The following is a 19,361-nucleotide window of genomic DNA, read 5'->3' as shown; positions in this document are numbered from 1 at the left end:
TCTCTCTCAACAAACCGGAGGCCCTTAAAGCAGCAGCGGAGTAGACGATGGAAGGAGGGTTCGTGGGGAAAGGGGGGGTGAGGGTCCGATGGAGGGACACTTCGACCTTCCCTCTTCCCTCCTCCGCGAAAACGCGTGCGTGTTGAGGGGAGTGGGTGTGCGACAGAGGGGGGAGAACGTGCGGGATGGGGTCTCCAACAACGCGAGCGTTTGTGTGCGTGCCGTGGTGTGTCGATGCAGAGAAGTCGAGTGGTCGGCCGGGGGGTGGGTGGTGAGAGCAGCGGGTAGAGGAGGGTAAGGGGTCGTGGGGAACGCAGGGGAGCAGTGGGGTGGCCACGCCGGTGCGTGCCGAGGCGGTAGGTGAGAGGAGTGGGTGAAGCGGCGAGAGGGTGAGGGAGGGGGCGAAGGGAGAGCGGCGGAGGAGGAGTGTGGAGGGAGGAGGTAGGAGAGAAGGCGGGAAAGACCGGGTGGGGGAGATGAGAGGCGTGCCGCCGGTAAAGCTCTCGAGGAAGACTGCGTCATTCGCATTGCCGTGTTCCTCGAGGAAGGAACTCGTTAAGGGACTTCTTTTGTTTTGCCAGTGTGTGTCTCTCCCTCTGTCCGTGCTCTCTCTCTCACCTCTTTCGCTGGTCCGCCGGTGGTATTTCACTTGTGATTTTGTTTCGGAGGGAAGGACGTGAGCTCCAGGAGCAGTACCAAAGCCTCAAAAGTCCTAAGGAGGGAATAACACGAGGAAGGATTCCGTGAAGATTTTGTTTTTCTATTTTGCTGTGCCACTGCTTCGCTTCGGGAGGACAAGTTTTTTTTGTGCGCGGGGATAGAAGAACACCTCTATTTGGAGACATCGGAGGCGAGGGGTGCTTTCGTGGGAAGTGACAGACGTCTGAAGGTTAGCAGCATGAATTAATTATATCAGGAAAATATTTACTGCCACACACGAATGTGACGTGCTGTCCTTGTTCGTGTTTTGCTCTTCGTTCTGTTATTCGCTGAAATAATAAGGGGTAAAGGGTTTATTCAGAATAGTATCATTCATCCCACTCGTAACCATGTAGATCAGTCATGAAGCTAGCACTGTTTTCCTCGAAAACATCATGTTTCCTAATACATTGATTGAGGGGCCGAAATTCAAAAAGGAGTTTTTGGAAAATTTCAATCGGTTTAACGTCTCATGACTTCCTAGAGAAATTATTTGAAAATATCTCCTTTAATTGTGAATGAATAGTCCCTACTACTAAAGACAAAGAAATTCTTCAATTGTTTGCTTACCCATGAAAAAACTCATAAAGTTTACCCATCGGTGATGTGTTTGTCGATATTTGCTACAAAGATGCATTTGCCGAAAGTTATCGAATTCAAGGAAAATACGAGTAGGATGTAGAAAATTTTAGTTAGAAAATTTTATTGAGTGAAATGGATTAAAGCTTTCGAAAATAGTAGGTTATAAGTGCATGAAATGCTATTCATTTGACGTTGGAAGAACACAGGCAGAGTTTTTGGAAAAAATCTCTTGCTATACAGGCGTGTATTTCATGTTTATTTCAGAACTTTCAATTTTTTTACGTTTGATTTTAAATAATTGTAATCCATAGCATTTGAAATAATTTGTTAAACTCTTGTGGTTATCAATAAAATAATATCCGTATCATGCCGACGTGACTACGAAACATTTCAACTTAAATGCATGGCATTATTTATATAGTGAAAATGCTGGATACTCAAATCGTATGTAATCAGCCAGAGGTACAATGTGCACCATTCAATATGGAATAATGATGTTGATACGCTAATACGTGTGTCATTGCGCTCTTATTTTCCATCTTCATTCGGGTTATGACGGGGCATCCAGTTGACTCCATTTAGTTTAGGGTTAGATGAATATGTAAATGTGCCAGAAAGAAATGAAAATATTCACATTTAACGATAAAATGACAAGTCAGCAATCCCAGCCTTTTATATGTACTACTTCCTCCAAGGCTTAAAATTCGTCCAATTACCTTAATTGGTTGAACTCAGGCTTAACATCAGCCCGTAAAACTACGGCTCATGCATTTTAATGGCGTTTGTTTACCTTTCTCCGTTGATGTCTTGCCATCCCTCTTTATGGAATAATTTGATAAATTACAAAACTTCGTCAAAGCAGATGACATCAACGTGTTATGTCACCACCTTTATTTAGGCGTGACATAAAGAAGCTTCTGGCTCCAGCGTCTATTGCGGACCTTCATTTTTTGGTGAACACGCCTTATTTTTTTCATACATCCTTAGGCGTCAAGCGTCCTTTTCTTCTACGGGGTTAGTGCCTTTCCCCGACGAATAATCGACAATCAGTGATCACGACGACCCATTGCCAATGGTCGCATAAAATGTGATATTGTGAATTGCGTCTTTCGCTTTCCACTTCATGCCAACATCCCCTACTTCCACTTGACTCAACCCTTTGATGGAATGCGTGTCAACTACTCCTTATGCCTTCTGCTTTCTCACAACCGACCAAGTTCCCGACCGCGTGACGAGCTTGAGTAATGCGATTCAACGTTTGCTCGATCACGGATCCATTTAATCTGTATCGGCAGGTATCCACAAAAAGCGCTAAGATGTGAGAGTTACATACCGACTAGTGAGTTGGTACTACGCAGTATAAAGGAGCATACTTACCTTTTTGCCTATCATATTCATCAATTGATTCTGAGCTGCATAGGTACGAGTATTGATGTTCAGGTAATATAACTGATTATGGTCCCGATTACACCATTTTTCTGGCCTTGTTCAAGCAAAAAAGTAACTATTGCTGTCAGAGTCCACCCCTGGCATAGATTTTCATGCATTTTGTCAGATTTTCATGTATAAACTTTGAAGAGATTCCTGTCCACTCTTTCAGATTGCATTATTAGAAAAGATATCCAGACCGTAATGCTTCATGCTAATTAGACGCATTTCGTAGGGACGGTGTCTTTTAGCGCTTTTCCAATGATGCAGTGAGTTTTCCGCTGTCAATTAAATGTACCAGTGGTTGCTTTCATTGAGAAATGCGTACTACAATATTGGATGGATATTCCAACGTAAATTTCATTCAGGAAAGACTCTGACATCACGGATAAACATCCCAGGCGGTACTCGAACGCGTGACCTTCGAATCGTGCATCAAGTTCGTTATCCGTTCCGCGTAATTGACGTTTCAATGAGGAGGTCGAGTTTGAATTCCCAAGAGAGAGAGAGGGAGAGATAGTCAAAGTTTTTGAGTTTTTGAGCATTGTTTACTCTCTCGGTCGTTGAAGTCTCTCTAGATGTAGTGGTGTCTGACTGATTGTGTGAAATAGTGGTCCGTTGCGCCACGATGTGGATCTTTATTGACTCTTCTGTCACCACGCTCGGACAGCCTGTTGTGAAATCATGTTTTTTTCGAGCGTTTCCTCGTGGCAGATAGGAAACACTTTCGATTTCTCTAAAGAGCCCCTCATTGCTGAAGAGTTTTAGGAATCGCTCTTTGGCGCAACCTTTGAGACTTGTGGAACGTGCTTCGGGAGCCTAGTGGAAGGAAATTTAGTGGAAACCTCCTGTGCCCATGAACGAAAGTGCTCCGCAAAATATATGTAAGCGAGATCGCTCCCTTGACCTCCATCCAGTGACGGATAGGCTTCATATTGCTCGCGGGCCTATTTTTCGTAATTATGAGTTCAGAAATTCATCTTCACGCTACTATGTCCTATGAATGTATTTTATATAAAAGCTTGATTTTGGTACTATCGTAATGGAAGACTGAGGAAGAAACGATATTGGATATTGAGTGACACTGAAGTCTGCGGTGTTAATTAATGTGTTATTAATGACATATTCCAAGTGATGATGCATAGAGAAAAGTAATTTTCAACCGAACAATACTAATTTTTTATAGCTAACCTAATCACTTTGAATGCTGAACTACAAAGTTTTCTTCATAAAACACGGGAAGTTAAGGGTAGGGATGTGACCCACATTAAGGGAACCTGTTGCCTTGAACAAAGGACATGATCGGATTTTTTTTTCTCGCGGCATGTGAATGCAAATTATCTTTTGAAATACTGGGAAATACCTGACTGAAGGACTTTTTCAACTCAGTAACGTAAAAGTGACGTCCACGTTCTTTTAAAACACCTGGTGAACGGATATGTATTACAGCTAGTTTCTTTGACATTTGTGAAAAAATAACACTTTAATAACCATGATTAACTTTTCCAAATTAAATTTCTGAGAACTCTGCGTTGATTGAATTCATGTAAATCGAAGAAAAGATTGCGAGGGAAACGTTTCTCCTTATTTTTTAGCATGCGTTATAATGTATTACCTCCTGAATGGATAAAAAATTGAAATAAAGAGGCAGCAGTTGTTCATCCTTTGTATTTGTGAAATGAGGTTTTTTTCATGTTACAGTTTCCTTCAGTTTAATTCTTGTATGAGTTCGTTTAACATGTAATAGAACGATGACACATTTATGGAAACATAAACATTTGCATTAACATAGAAAGAGGAAACAGTGTCCTGTGCGTCTGTCTAAAGTGGCGGCATATTTATACATCGGTGAAAGTTTCCCGGTTGGACCATCAAGTCCTTGAATCATTTGATTGGCTGATGTAACAACCAAAGAGCGTCCTTCAAAACAGATGCTCGTTGGGGAAGCACTTACTCATTATTCACGCATCGTGGTTTTTCATTCTCTGGGGCGTTATAATACCGACGTGGGGAGGCGTCTCTCAAACAGAAAACATAACCGATAACAACAAACATTTGCACGAGATACACTTAGGAGATATATCTAAAGCTCTCTCGTCTCCCCATCTCCTCTCACTTTCACCTCTCCTAATCAACCGATATTTCCGAAACGTGGGAGTGTGCTTCGTAGCCGGTCTTTTCCTTCGGTCCGGTGGAAATAAAAAGATAAGGAAAAAAATGAAATACCTTCCGGGCACGCGTTGACGGAAGGGATGGTTACCAGAACCCACCTGTGCGGTTGGACGGATGCCTCCGGAGAGGGGAAGTGTCTCCGGTCCATGCAACGAGAAACTCTTGTCATACAATCCTTGATCTTTATTTTTTAACTTGCCATGATACGGTCTCACTCTCGGCTCCAGGGACTCGAGACGTCCGACCGTTTTACCTCTTATACCCTACCGCCACCCGCCATCCGGTCCTCGCACCGTATTCTCCTGACCGAATCCTTCCTTCCTCTTCCTTCGCTGAAAGCATTCATTCACTCATGCCCTCAGTTCTCATCTCGCGATACTTTCCTTTTCTCGCATTCCGAAACGTTCAACTCTCGGAGGAGCGCACATGTTGATACGCGATTTGATCGACGTTCCCGGAACACTAGAGAGCGATCCCGGGAGAAAATCCTGGCCGTGAGCGTTATTCCGCGGCGCCGGTTTGGAGTTATAGCCTTATGATCGGGCAAACACCGTGGTGATGATTTGCTTTTTCACGCGACTCTTGATGTTATCAGAGTTTGACCGCAGCGTCGATTCGAAAGTTGGAAATCATTAGTCCTAGCGCGTATCCATTAGCAGTAGGTGCTCGCGCGAAATTCGTACTCACAATGTTTTCGGGCGCTAGAGTAACGGTGCCGTGCATATTTCGCTGTTTTGGTTCGGAGTTCTCTTCGAAGGATTCTATATCTAGTTAAGCTAATTCCTTGATAATTGTAGCATCATAGTTCAACTCAAAATCGGAAGCCGAGGGATCTAGGTAGAGGATTGGAAGAAGATATTCCTTTCAACCCCGTTGTAACCACTGTTTGTTTTTTGTATGTTTTAGCCAAATGTTCCAAATTTTAGCAAAATAACGAGAAGAAAAAATGGCGCTGAATTTATTCGAGGAAAATTTTAAGTAAAAACCTTCGACAGTAAATTTGAAATCTAATAATTGATAACTACATTGGTAAAACAATGAAGGGTATTGTTTTTTTATTTGTCACAAATATATGCAAAACTCAGGCTACAATGCTGACAGTGTCATATTCAAGGATAAGATATTGAAGCTTAAGTCGATGGTTCAAAAAGATCGGGCAATTATTACTATAGCGTCGCAGATGACAAATAATTTTCTCTAATTTGCCTAAAACTATTAAATATAGTCAATTACTTCATCAACACAAAGAGATATTATGGGTATCAGTGTCATTGGTGTACACTGTAAGCACATAAAAGCTTGCAGTGCCCTTAAACGAAAATCTTAACCACTATCAAAGACTTCGAGGGATTTGGCAAGGAATAAATAGAAATCACGACAGGCGAGGGTGTGTTATATCATATTTTAAGGAATATGTATTCCTTACTCTATGCATTTACACAAATAAATATAATGAAACAAGAATTTGAGGACTAATACTGAGTAGTAAATCTTGTGACACCTATTTAAGTTTGGCGAGAGGTATCCGCCTTAAGGACGAGTTCGGAATTTTAACTCCCTCTTTCGGGTCTTTTCTACTTCTCTTTTATTACTTTTTTTTCACCAAATCCCCTTTTCGGACTGCACACCACAAAAGCCTTCGCGCCATGGCTTTTTTTCGGGAAGATGTGACGTTAAGCCCGGACGATGCCTTATCTATACTCCCGTGGGAAACCCGACCACCCGGCAAATGGAAACGCCACGCGTGAACGGAAATCAAAGGCACTGAATATTCAGCGTGCAGGGACCCTGCGCCATCAAATCACGTCGGCATCTCTTGCGCCTTACATGGAACCCAGTCGCCGCGTGATATATTGAGGGTGAAACGTCGCCGAGCGGCCGCTGGAGGTTATATTCGGAGTTGAGCCCGCTCAGGTTCATTCTAATCCTATTAGCAGCGTGTTGAAAAGGGAAACGAGGAAGGTAAAAGTTATCGTAGGAGCGGTTGTCGGTCCTGAAATTAATTCCTCATTTGGACGCTTTCACGGGAAACCGCTTTAGAGTTTTTCCTTATTGCAGCCTGCATTGATGTTGCAGTGAAATTCTTAGAAAATATGCATAAATATTCCTTTAACTGCGTCCCTATCAAATTAATTAGCTTATATACCTTTCTTTGCGTAGTGGTGTATTGAATATTTTCAGTGACGCTAGGCACTCATGTTCATGTAAAAATCAGGCTTCCACCACCCTAGTAACCAATTCCAAAGGCTAGTTTTGGTAGCTATCTTGTCCTTGTTAATATCAGTTGCAGTGGGACGCCAACTCTTCCTATTGTCATAATTATTAATGCGTTTGTTTTGATCGAACTACAGATGGCTGTCTGAGTGAACTCTATGAATTCCTGAGTACGAGGGTGGTCTGAAAAGTTTCCGACATAACAAAGATACAAGATATTTTTTCTGAAATTTTCGGATATATTCTGAAATTTTCTGAGGTCGGAAACTTTTCAGACCACCCTCGTATTTAAATACGTCTCTTCTTGTTTTCGTACAAAATTTCGCTCGGAATAAAATCGGTTCGATAAACTCTTTTTAACATTTTTAGCACTTCGTGTGTGCTCCGAAACATACTGATTCTTTTCGGCGTAATCCATCATGTGAATAACTTAGATGATTTGGCGTACGTTATTATCTATAATCTGTCGTTTAAATTTATACAACGGTGTAAATTAAATTACTAGAGATTATATCCTCAGAAAAAACCTTCAAAAACGTTAGCGCCCAGGGGATGACTGCTTATCCAGCTATAAGCGTACAACACCTTACTTTCCTTCCTCTACCACCATCCTAGTATGATAATGAATCAATTTTTAAAGCACAAAGCATTTCAAGTGCCCAAATACAGAATTTCTTAGGTGTCGTCGCCGGACTAACAATCGATCTTCCGGTGACTCCAAGTGTCTCGGCGTTAATCTCAAATCAACTCCGTGCCTGATCTGCATGAGTCTTTGCTAGCACACTACTCTTTGCTTGACGTCATTGAATCCGTAGAGGAGAACCGAAACCCCAAATTTCACCATTAGATACCGAATGACGAATGACATTCTCTGAAAGCCACCCTGTCAATGCTTACCGTCAATAAAGACGTCAGTACATAATAGCTCCCGAAGGCCTTCTTCAACTAACCAAACTTTGATAGAATCTCTTTGTCCTTGAGTGTACCTTTGGAGGATTGGAACATACCTGGCCATAAAAATGACGTGCGCGCGTTAAAATCACCTGCGAGGACCCAACTATTATGGCTTTGTGTTTATAATTTTTTTATTGTTATGAATCAGAGCGTAAGAAATTCTTGAAGACTTAGGATGTCTAGACCTAATTTGGCTATAATTTCAATAAGCGAAAATATTTTAATATATTTCAATCTAGACTAGTTAAACTAATTGCGTTGATTTTTCCTTTTAAGAGAAAATAGGTCATTGATTAATTAATAAATTTGCAATCTTGAAAGTAGTTGCAGAGAAGTATTTGGAATAATTGACTCATCATTGTTGTCAGAAATATACCTGCTAAACAGTAAGACAATATTTCTATGGATTCTGAACCATTAATTCGTCACTGATGATTACCTGCCGGGTTGTGTGTTTTCAATTGATTACCTTTACCTGCAAATAATTGTGGTTTTAACAAACTATCCATAATTGTATATTTGGTCTGAAAACCGTTGATTTTATCAATTTTTCAATTAAAATAAAGTTTTACAGACCCAAAAAAGAGGGCCTTGTCGTCTTTACCAGCCTAGGATACATTCAGTGGCATCGTCCTCATGTAGAGGGTTCATGCTGTTTCCGCTTTTGGTAGTTTCACGAGGTTCATTTTTCCTGCAAATTTATTTTCAGGAAAAAGATTAATATGTATATTTGTAGGTATGTGGGAGATGTATATGTATGTGTGTATATATATATATATATATATATATATATATATATATATATATATGTTTTTATATATATGTATATATATATATGTTTATATATATATGTATATATATACATATATATCCCAAATAATATGTGTGCTTAGGTAATTGTTGATTGATAGGGTTGTTAAAATAAAGGTGGTGGTTGCTTTCCTCGCCATGATAATATGCTGTGGTTATTTAAATATCACAGAGGGTTTGACACCACGGCTTTCAACTGTGTTAATATTACTCTGAAGATTCTTGTTATTTTAAGATAAACACAGAGCATACTTGAAACCCTCGTTTTTTCTGTGCATACTTGCACTAATTCAAGAATGTTAGTTTAAACGGGTGTAACTTAACAGCAACTTATTCGCAGTGCGTCGCATTTCCACTTGAATTAATATCTTCAAGTGATGAAATTCAACCATCACTACAGTAATCAACCTGAAGGCTAATTTTGATAGGCTGGCGTAAAAGTCACCCGAACTAAACCTTAAGGCGTGGGAATTTCACACATTCAAGGTAATAAGTGGGAGCATTGTCTTTCGCCGTGCCGCCAATATGGTTTCTCACGAAATTCTAACGACTAGATCTCATCACTTGGATGGGGTTGGGCAAAGACAGAACCCAGGATCTGAATTTGGGTTCTTCCGATCGGCAGCGAATATTTCTACCAATGGGCTACTACGCTGATGAACTTTACCTAAATACATTCGATTATTCCATGTAATGAAAAGTAACGTCATAACATCAAATGTATTGGAAAAAGGACCAAATAATACGGTAATGGCATTGAGTGATAAATTACAAGAGGATATTTAAGCCAAAACCTGGAAGAAAAAATCTTCATGCGAAAACGGATTTCTAAACAGTTTTCCCCTCCAAGCACAGTGAACGAATCTACACATAAACTTTACACTAAGAGTCAGTGTTGCCTTGAGTTAAACACGTAGCCAACATCATCAATATTAGTTGCGTTAACACACAATCCTTAATTCGTGTCCGCAAAGCTAGAAGTGAGACCTTGTTAATTATGTAATAATATAAATTATTTTTCAGGGAAATGAGTTTCGATTTTATAAAAGACGTTTTCTCTAGAATAATTGTTATACCTAAATCGATGCAAAGGGAGAGGTTGCTGTATGAGCAATGGCCGTTGATTCAAAGAAATTGGGCATCTTTAAAGTAATTCATGTGACTACCATTACTGATATGGCTTTATCATCTAGATTTACACGTACACTGACCCATATTTCAAACAAAAATTTGGCTTGGTAAAAGTCTGGTCTTTACTGTCAATATTGTGGTCTTATTTTTTATGCTACCGATGTGGATACTATGCATGTGAGCTGTGTTTTCGTTTGTCGATGCTCGATCCAATTCCAGCAGCAGAAAAGAGAAAATGAAAAGAAATATGGGTCTGTAAGAAAAGTTGTACTGGGAGAACTACGGAATATAATTGAGGATGAGATATAAGAATTTAAAAAAATAATTGCAGCCATTAATGGGCATGGAGATGAAAAGGCAATCTGATCGTCGAGAGCTAAGAAAAAACCAATTGTAGGATTAATCATCAGCTAAACGCAAGATTATCATATTTTTCTCAGACCAAATATGACTACTCTATAAATATACCAGAGCAATTTGGATTACACTATCGGAAGGTAGCATTGCCTTCTTTTGCAAGCGAATTAAAGGAGGTCGATAAATAGTCGTCAGCGTCCTTTCCTCGTTGCGGTAGGTCGTGAAATTGGCCTACTAAAGTACAAAATTTGCAACGCTTGATGATCGGTAGTTTCCTAGTGTCTGGCGTCCACGCAGCCGTCTCTCGGCAACGTCTTCCTTTTCTCCGCCCCCCCCTCAAAGTCCTGGAGTGTGTCCTTGTCACGCCATCGTTTTCGGGAACTGATAGCTTTCGCAGAGAATCAATCAATCAAGAGGGTTTCTATTTCTTCCGAAGACCAGAAAGAAAAATCATTTTTCCATTTGTACGCGATCCAACCTGGAGTCCGTTTTCCTAGAAATTAATATTTTTATGTCTAACTTCCGAGGGAGATGGAGGAGGGGGCGAGAAGTGATGAACGTTCGCTACGCGGAAATCCGTGCGTGCCGCGGATTCCGTGAGCAAGTCGTTCTTGGAATCGCAAGAGGATAAACTTGCGAAAGTATTAGTTAAAGTAACCGACTCTCTTCACCCCAAGCCAGAACTTCTATCCGCGGTAGGATTCCGGGCGGCGGCCCCGCCTTCCCTCCCAGTCGTGGACGGACGGGGTCGATTGAGGGAGGAGGAGGAAGAGGGAGGACCTTGGGGAGTCATGGGTGGTGTGGTGTGGAGTGGGGGAAGGAAGGAGCCCTCTGTGCATCCGCGTGAATGGATGGAAGTTCTCTCCTCGGCGATGGGTCTCCTCTTCGGCGAAAAACCGTTTCCTAGAACGGAACGATTCCCGCTCTGGACCGAGTGTTGAGCTAGGGTAGGGTTTTCGAAGAGGAAAAGTGGTGGTCATTATCAACGGGGAACGCTACAGAGATCATTTCGCTTCCCCGTTTCCCTTCCTCACGATGTCTGTCCCTCGCTTCCAGACGGTTCGTCCTCCATGCTCTGCGGACATAATTCCGGGGTCCGGAGTCTGCCGTGGCAAAAATAGACCGGGCCTCAAAAGTATCTTCTTTACGCTACCTGAAGTGCGAGAGTGTGAAAAATACGAGTATTTTATCTTTATGAAAATTTTACGACGCGAGTTGAACGTTTTTTTCTTCGCTTACATACCAAAAGGCTTTTCCCTTGCAGGACACTCAACGTATTATTTTAATCTTGGAAAAACTAAAATGACAACTTTCTATACACTTTAGGGTCGATAGTTCTTTTTTCTGTCGAATCTAAAAGCATTTCAGTGGTTTATAGCTGCATAGAACCAAAGAGATCTAATCTACTATTAACTATATACATACGTCAAAGAGATGAGTGAGAGATGATTGATTCACTTTTACAACCAGGATTTATCAATAAATGAAATTTTTGTCAGCATCGTAGATCCACACTACGAATGGTTTATAACATCAACGTTTTTAAGCAACCGTTTGCTTTAGCAATCGCTCCTGTTATGGAGGTCGTACCCCACTCCTAGGATGAAAATAATGCGACAATTTATAATCCATGGTTTTATTTTCAAGAGTATCGCAACAAGTAGTTTTTGTCGATATTCGTTTCGAAGCCAGCGAATGAAACAACGAAAACAATATTTATGATCTGTGAAATTCACGTTTAGAGACTCAAGTTTCTAGTTTGAAAGGAATCTTGCAACAAAGGGAGCCCTGTGAGATTTTTTTCTGGTTTTTTGATGACTGGATTCAGTTCGAATCGTCAAAAGCATCGCATTAGAAGCGCCGTTAAACAAGACAATGCTCGCTCCCCAGGCGCGATGCTAACCCGTAACCTTTGCATTGCAAGGGCGGATACAGGAGGCATTGGGACGGGGAAATCTCCCTCCCACCGTTACTACTGCTCGGAACTACTTTTGAAAGCGGACAAACAAGAGATTGTGAGCAGCTTTGGGATAGGGATGATGAATTGAAAAGACATTCAACATACTAAATTGAAGTTTTTATGTGAGCTTTGGAAGAAATTCATGAATATGATTCATTTGATTCGGTTTTCAGCCTACTAATTTGAAATTCCCCCAAAAAGAGTTTTGAAATTAAATGCAAAAATAAGGACTGATTATAATTTTACCGAAAAATCAGTGCCAGCATTAAAAAATTCTCTCGCCGCCGTCCTACTTCTCTTGGAAAATTATTCTTTGTAAAGTTTTTCTTTCGCTAGCTGTGATAAATCGATTACTGTCGATTAACACGTATTAGAACGATTCAGTAAGTTGTGAGGAAGCACCCACCCGCGGCAGAGCTATTTTTCTCCAATCCTATACATGCAAAAATAAATGAACAGATCGTTCCCGTGCTTGATAATTCAACAGATTAAATGATTCAGGCCCGAAAGGCGGACCATGGATATTATAGGTTTGTGTGGCGAGTGACAAATTCCCGATTTATCATAAATAGAAGAGATAAAGTCTTGAACAAATAAGGAGACGGAGTAACTCGTTCCCTTAGTTTTAGCTGTAGATAAAAATGTCCTTCTTCGCGTTCCGACTCCTTCCTCAAAGCAGCCTCTTTAAGACCATCACTCACTCAAATCCTGATTGGTGTAGGCAGTAGTGTCTCTTACAACATTGTCGACGTGAGTAAGACAAAGATATATAAAAAGCATATGATATTTTTTACGGTACGAACGTGCGACGTCATGTTACCTATTTCGGTTTAGCGAGATGTCGGCGAAGAGGTATGAAGCAGCTCTCATGCTCCTCCTCATCCTGCTACGTACAGAACTCGGACTAACGTCGTTAGACCTCAATTCCTTTTTTGCTAGTAGTTTCTGTTACTTTCCAAGTGATGACTCACTCTTGGATCGATTCTTTTGTTCTCTTTTGACCTTATTTGACCGATGTTTAATGTCTCGTATTTACGAGAGCCTCAGCTTGATATTGACGCTTTTGTCGGTGGGAAGATATACAAAACGAATGTTTTATCTATGAAACTAAATGCCGAGTCAAATTATTTCATGATCACATATATTACTGACTTCGTGATTTTCGGGTTTTCTTGGGCATCGATGTATTTAAGTTGATGAAAAAATCACCCGCTCTCCACACAACATCTTCAGGCACGAAGTCATTTTTTATACGTAGATAGATAACTCCCTTGGTTGTGGTTAGTTTTGAATGTCCTATTGAAGTCTAATGAGTTTAGAAATTGATGTGGGTAAATTGGAGTTGATAGCTCTTAAGAAATCTTTTGAAGTGGGTTCTATAGCTCTTCATGCATGATAATAAATAGTTGCGAAGTGATGAGGGAATTAATTTGCATTCCTTTGAAGATCCTGACACTTATATGTTTACTCGTCCCATTCATTCCAACATTTCCAATTATCATCATTGATTTTAACCCGTTTTAGGTCTCATGTCTCATCTACGGCCTTGAGCTTTAGTACCTTTAGTTTTGTTCTGCGCAATACGCAATTCTGTTTAATTTACTTTGAGGTATTTTCAATACAATGAGAATCGAATGCCTTCTCACAGTAACTTATTCTCTTCTGACATGTTTTCTGTTCATGACTCCTCAGCCGACATAATCTATTTATCCTTCTTTTGATGGAAGTAAGTATCCCATGGGCTATCCTTTAAACTAAGGCTGGGAAAAATAATTTTGTATAACTACTGCTACGTTTAAGTTTCTTACACAATTTAATCATAAATAGAATTCTTAATTTTGTAAAATCGCTATTAAGGAAAAAAAGCCGATGGTTTTTGTAAATTCACACGGATTCAAACTTCAATAAGAATAGAATGGAGTCCCTCGAGTTTTTCTTGTGTTGAAAATTACTCACCCTTCGTCTGATTCCTTAATTAATAAAACTTCGACTCTTCCGTTCACTTTACGTCGGCATTGTTTCATTTAAGTCCAGTCATGAAATCTTGCTAGAAAATCACTTTGCAATAGCCAGTCGGAGATGATGCGGGTTGATTGAACAAACTTTGACCTCGATTCTCAATTAAATTTTCCTTTGTTAGTTTCGTGGAAACAGTCACGTGAAATGCCCATCTCCAGTTCACTCGCATGAGTACCTGTACCACATATAGAGTAAGTCGTACATCGGCTACAGTTGCATTTGAGTTAACTTCAGGCATATGGCAAGTCACGCGAATGTGTGTCGCCGAGGGACCTCGAACATAAGGAATCCTCGTGTGCAGTGTCATCTAAATTATATCCTCAACTTAGTTGTGAACGACGCGCTAGCAAAAAAAACACAAATGGATGGTTTGCCGAAGTAAACGTCGTTATTATTCTAATCGTCGGAGAATATTCCCACAGGTGCGCGGACACGGCTTTTCAGTCTTTCGAAACTTGTTGCATTAAAATTTTCGATTCACCCGCGTCCTCTTTTCACTCGCAAACCTTTCCCAAGCGTCACATTTGAATTCATGTTCGGGCGAATCTCAATTAATGTGTGGGTGTTAAAAAGGTACTATAACTCTCCACGGGCGCCGCCCTTGAATATGGCTTGCGTTGATGAGTTATGAAATTAATGGCTGCGCTGTGTTTTATTTATGAGCAACTACGCGCGTCAACTCACCTGACCTTTCTTTCCGTTTTCTTGAAACGTCTAGGTGAGGCAGTGGCTGAGAGGTTCTCTGGTGAACGCGGGAAAAAACTCAGAAAATTGATTGAAATAATTTATTTTCTATAGAATAGGAGTTTCTAAGTAAATAAGTTATCACGACTGACGCCGCAAAGTAATCACGGAATCACTTACTTTACGCAATTTGTAAGTGCTTCCGTTTTCTCGCCGGCATGCTGACAGTCTAAAGCTTAGGTTCTGGTTTCAGAGACCGGGCGTGAAGTCAATGTGAAGGAGGTCTTCATACGTTCTCTATATTACTATTGCAAGTTAGAGTGGACTTTTTTCCGAAAAATATAGTTATTACGTGAAATGGAAAAAAATATGTCCAAGAAGTGACTTTAATGTCACCGTACATCTACTGTACTATCACCCTTGCCATTAACACAAAAGAATGTCTCCGAATTATAACGATTTGTTAAATATCCCCAAAAATTTAATGTATGATTCATTCGTTACATACAATTGTTATATCGCGACTCTACCAATGTAAAATTTATATCTATAAAACAATAATCACTCATCTGTTTTTTGAAAATTATTACGCCACTCATATGAGTAGCATAACATACAAGTTTCATTTATTTCATCCATTTTACATGGGAATAACTTTTATTTCATGTCACCAAAGGATACGGTATGTGTCAGCTATAATACGCGATCCGATTTCCTTTTGGCTGGTACACTTAGTTTCTTCTTCTCGTGAATTATCCTCTTTGCATTGCATTTGAATCGTTTGAATGACTGAATTACATTTCTTCCGCCAGCAATTGAATTGGTCAAAATTTCAACATATGGTAATGTTAAGGCGAGGCAATCAACTAAAGTAATTCATTCATGCGGCTATGTTTGTTCTTTTCGTGAGAGTAGGGCCCACCATCTACTTACGCTTTACGGTGACAAACATTCAAATGCCCGTTACTCTCTTTCTATGCCACCTATGTATATTTTTCCAGACAGATGAGATACTTATACAAACCTGGATTTAATTTCAATGGCGAAGGGCATCACCCGAGGTTGAATCCAGGTCTCTCAGATCGGTGGCCTCCGCTTAGCCCACCACTTCGACTTTTGCTGGGAGTTCAACCGAATTTACTTATCCCAACGCTGCTTTTGGAAGCCTGTCTTCTTAGCTTCCTCCTAACTTGTATGCCGAATCGAAGGTCTTATGGAGTCCTTGCCGATCTGTCAATGGTATTTATTCTTGAGTTGTAACAGAGGAAAAAGGCATAGGAGTAATGAATAAAAATGTTTCACAGAACAATAGTAAAATGACTAATGCTCAATATGAGGCCGTCAATGATCGTTACCGAGGGGTATTATGTGCGTAACTTCGGTCTTCATTCCGCAGGTTGGGTCACAGCGTTTCTCCGTAAGGATCGATGTCGTGATTTCTTCTGCATTATCTCATCGGAAATTCAATGGACGTGATTTGTTATTTGTTGAATTTATGTAGTCCTTGTCGTTCTCTGCATCTTTTCCCGTCCCCTATGACATTCTAGCAAGTTTTTAAAATGTTCTCATGATGTATGCAACCAAAATGTTTGTATCTTCGTTTTATGACCTTGGAGCACACTTCAAACTCTTTTTTCTTGCTCAATTAAATTAAGAACCCCTTCATTGCTAACCTTACCATTCCACCGGCGATTTCGAGCGTCTCCAGCCATTTCTTTGTTCTGTCATTATTTTCTAAGTGTCGCAACCGTATGATTCCACCCTCCTCATAAAATAATTTTTTTCTTGTGTCCAGGTTGATTTCTTTGGAAGTCTAGGGTATATTTTTGATCCTAAATGCAATGTTCCTTCGCTCCGTTTTGTTAAAAATATCTGCCTTACTCGGTACATCTTAGTGATCTTACTATTTAGATAGTTGAACTCTCCCACTTCTCTCTTGTCCCAATTCTAAAATCGTGCACTCACGTTATTCTACCCACATTTGGTGCTGACCATACATTTAGTTTTTCATATATATATATATATATATATATATATATATATATATATATATAATATATATATTTTTGTGTGTGTGTATAGTTGTATATGTATATTTGAATATGCATGTATATGTATGTGTGTACATATATGTATTATATATATATATATATATATATATATACATATATATACACACATATATATATATATATATATATATATGTATTTTTACAGAACTCAATCCATCCTAAACTTACAGATATACTGGGAAGATATTAATATTACATAAACCGTACGAACGGTTTGACGACTCTTTGACGACATTTATTTCTTCGTTACTGCGTGAGGAATTATTTCGCGACGCCAGCGTACGGTTTGGTGATTTCAAACAAGCCCTGTCGTCTCGGTGAGCCATTCCCATCCGATTAGTAATCCTGGTCGGGAGGTTCCCCTTTTTTCGAACCGGTGCTGCGGGGGTGGATGAGATGCCCTCGGACGCAGGTGCCCGCTAACGGTGGAAGGATTCCACCCACGTGCCCTCAGCGGGTGTCGAACCCAGCGCGCGCAGCCGCGTCCGCTGAGAATGGAAAAAGGATACGACCCCCGCGTGACGCAGTTGACTCCTTCTTAACTCACCCCACCACATCCCCATTCCCTTCTCCCCTCATAGCCCTCCCCACCCCAATAGCCGTGGTGAAGGCTCCACGTCCTTGTCCACCCACGCAATCCAATCACCCGCCTCCTTAAACGCCACCCACTCGTTCCCCTCTCTCGCTCACTAACCTCACCCCCCCCACTTCGCCGCCCTTCTTCCCCTCCGTCTGCCGTGGAGATCGCCCGCAAACAACTCCTCCTGCTTCACCCCCCCAACCCCGACCGCCCGCCCCGACTCAATCTCGTTCCGAAAGGAGTCCTCCCGCCTCGTGCCGACCCGCGACCGCTCTCCGCAGCAACACGCACTTATTCAACGCCGCCACCCGCCCACGCGAGATTGGAGATTTTTCGGAGCCGAGCGATCGCACGTGCGCCGACAACTGGAGCGCAGTGAGCCCTCCTGTGGAGAGAACATTAACAGGGATCATGTTGCGAAGAGAGGGGTGAGGGAAAAGAGGGAGAGAAACGGGAGGTGCAAGTTACCTCCATCACTGTCGTGTCCGAAATGCAACGGTGTCGGGTTTCAGTGCATTGCGATCGCTGAGGTATTTGTTTTTTTTTATTTGTTTGTTCAAGAATTGATTGTCTATTTAGTTATTTTGGTTCTTAATGAGGATTTGACTTTCTCCTGTTGGGTTTATTCATCACGCTTGCGCCGGCGTGGAAGCTTGTAGTTCAGTTTGATTAGGCTACATGGTCAAACTTTCGCCAGCATGGATGGTAGACGCTTATGAAAATACTCAGGAATAATTATCTATCCACTGAAATAAATAATTAGCAATTTAAGAACTAGAATAAGACATCAAGGTATTTTAAGAGGGAGAAAAGTCAATATGAACTCTAATTACGCCCTAACACTCTGTAATTAGATCCGTAATTCTTTGCCTTGCAACAGACTGGGTCTTAACGGGTTGCATTTTGACCAGACATAGTATATTTACAGAGGATATTGCTATATGATTAATAGGTAAATAAAGGTGAAAAGAATTTAAAGGGTTGCAACTAGATGAACTGCGTACACTCAAACATTTTAATATTTTCCATGACCACGTTGTTTCGTCAATTTTGGCGCAGCCCGATTTGTGAAGTCATAAGTAAATTTGGTGAAGAAGTATTTTGAGAGAATATGTAATACAGTTACTTTCGTAATAGATGCATCAAAATTCCTCAAGTATTATGAATTGTATTTCTCAAATTATTTGAATGTAAAGTGTCGGTTCCCTCACAGCCTATTTTGAGCTCTTTGATCAGATTTGAAGAAACTTCTTAGGAAAACGCGTGACAGATTAAATCGTATTCCCGCATCATATCAGTTACCATCACCTTAAAATGCCAGGGCACAATATTTCCACGCTTGTCGAATTGAAAGTTTTATTTTATTTTTCTTCTAAATTATTAACAATTAATCCGGACTTGAATCCGCACGCGTATCTACTTATTTATGTTAAAAAGTGACGCGAGTAATGCAATCCATGTCTGCCATTCTTAAAAAAAAATACAAATAAGCTACCCCTATATTATTTTAGTGGACATAATTCAGTCTTAAACAAAACAAAGAAATTACTTTTTTGCGAATATGACGTGTTATAGATTAGCTTAGATATGTATATAAAATCACGAGCAACTATGATTCTGCTGTAATTTTATTGAGAGGTCATAATTTAAACCTGACGACATCAATATTTTTTCGGTGCCCAATTAGAACTGTTTCACT

The 19,361-nt window shown here is 40.5% G+C and overlaps 1 protein-coding gene across 2 annotated transcripts in view; it reads left to right on the top strand.

Annotated features, from left to right (window-relative positions):
* Nucleotides 1–507: 507 nt before the first annotated feature.
* Nucleotides 508–19,361, top strand: part of chas (chascon) — a 291,630-nt gene continuing 272,776 nt past the window's right edge. For both annotated transcript variants that reach the window (XM_071590918.1, XM_071590917.1), the window contains exon 1: nt 508–889. The gene's annotated coding sequence lies outside the window, so the exon portion shown is untranslated. The remainder of the gene's footprint in view (nt 890–19,361) is intronic.

Source organism: Hetaerina americana, unplaced genomic scaffold, assembly GCF_022747635.1.
Source record: "Hetaerina americana unplaced genomic scaffold, ioHetAmer1.1.p SCAF_4, whole genome shotgun sequence".
NCBI classification, from domain to species: domain Eukaryota; kingdom Metazoa; phylum Arthropoda; class Insecta; order Odonata; family Calopterygidae; genus Hetaerina; species Hetaerina americana.
The sequence above is the reverse complement of the archived record's forward strand: the minus strand, read 5'-3'. Positions and strand labels throughout refer to the sequence as shown.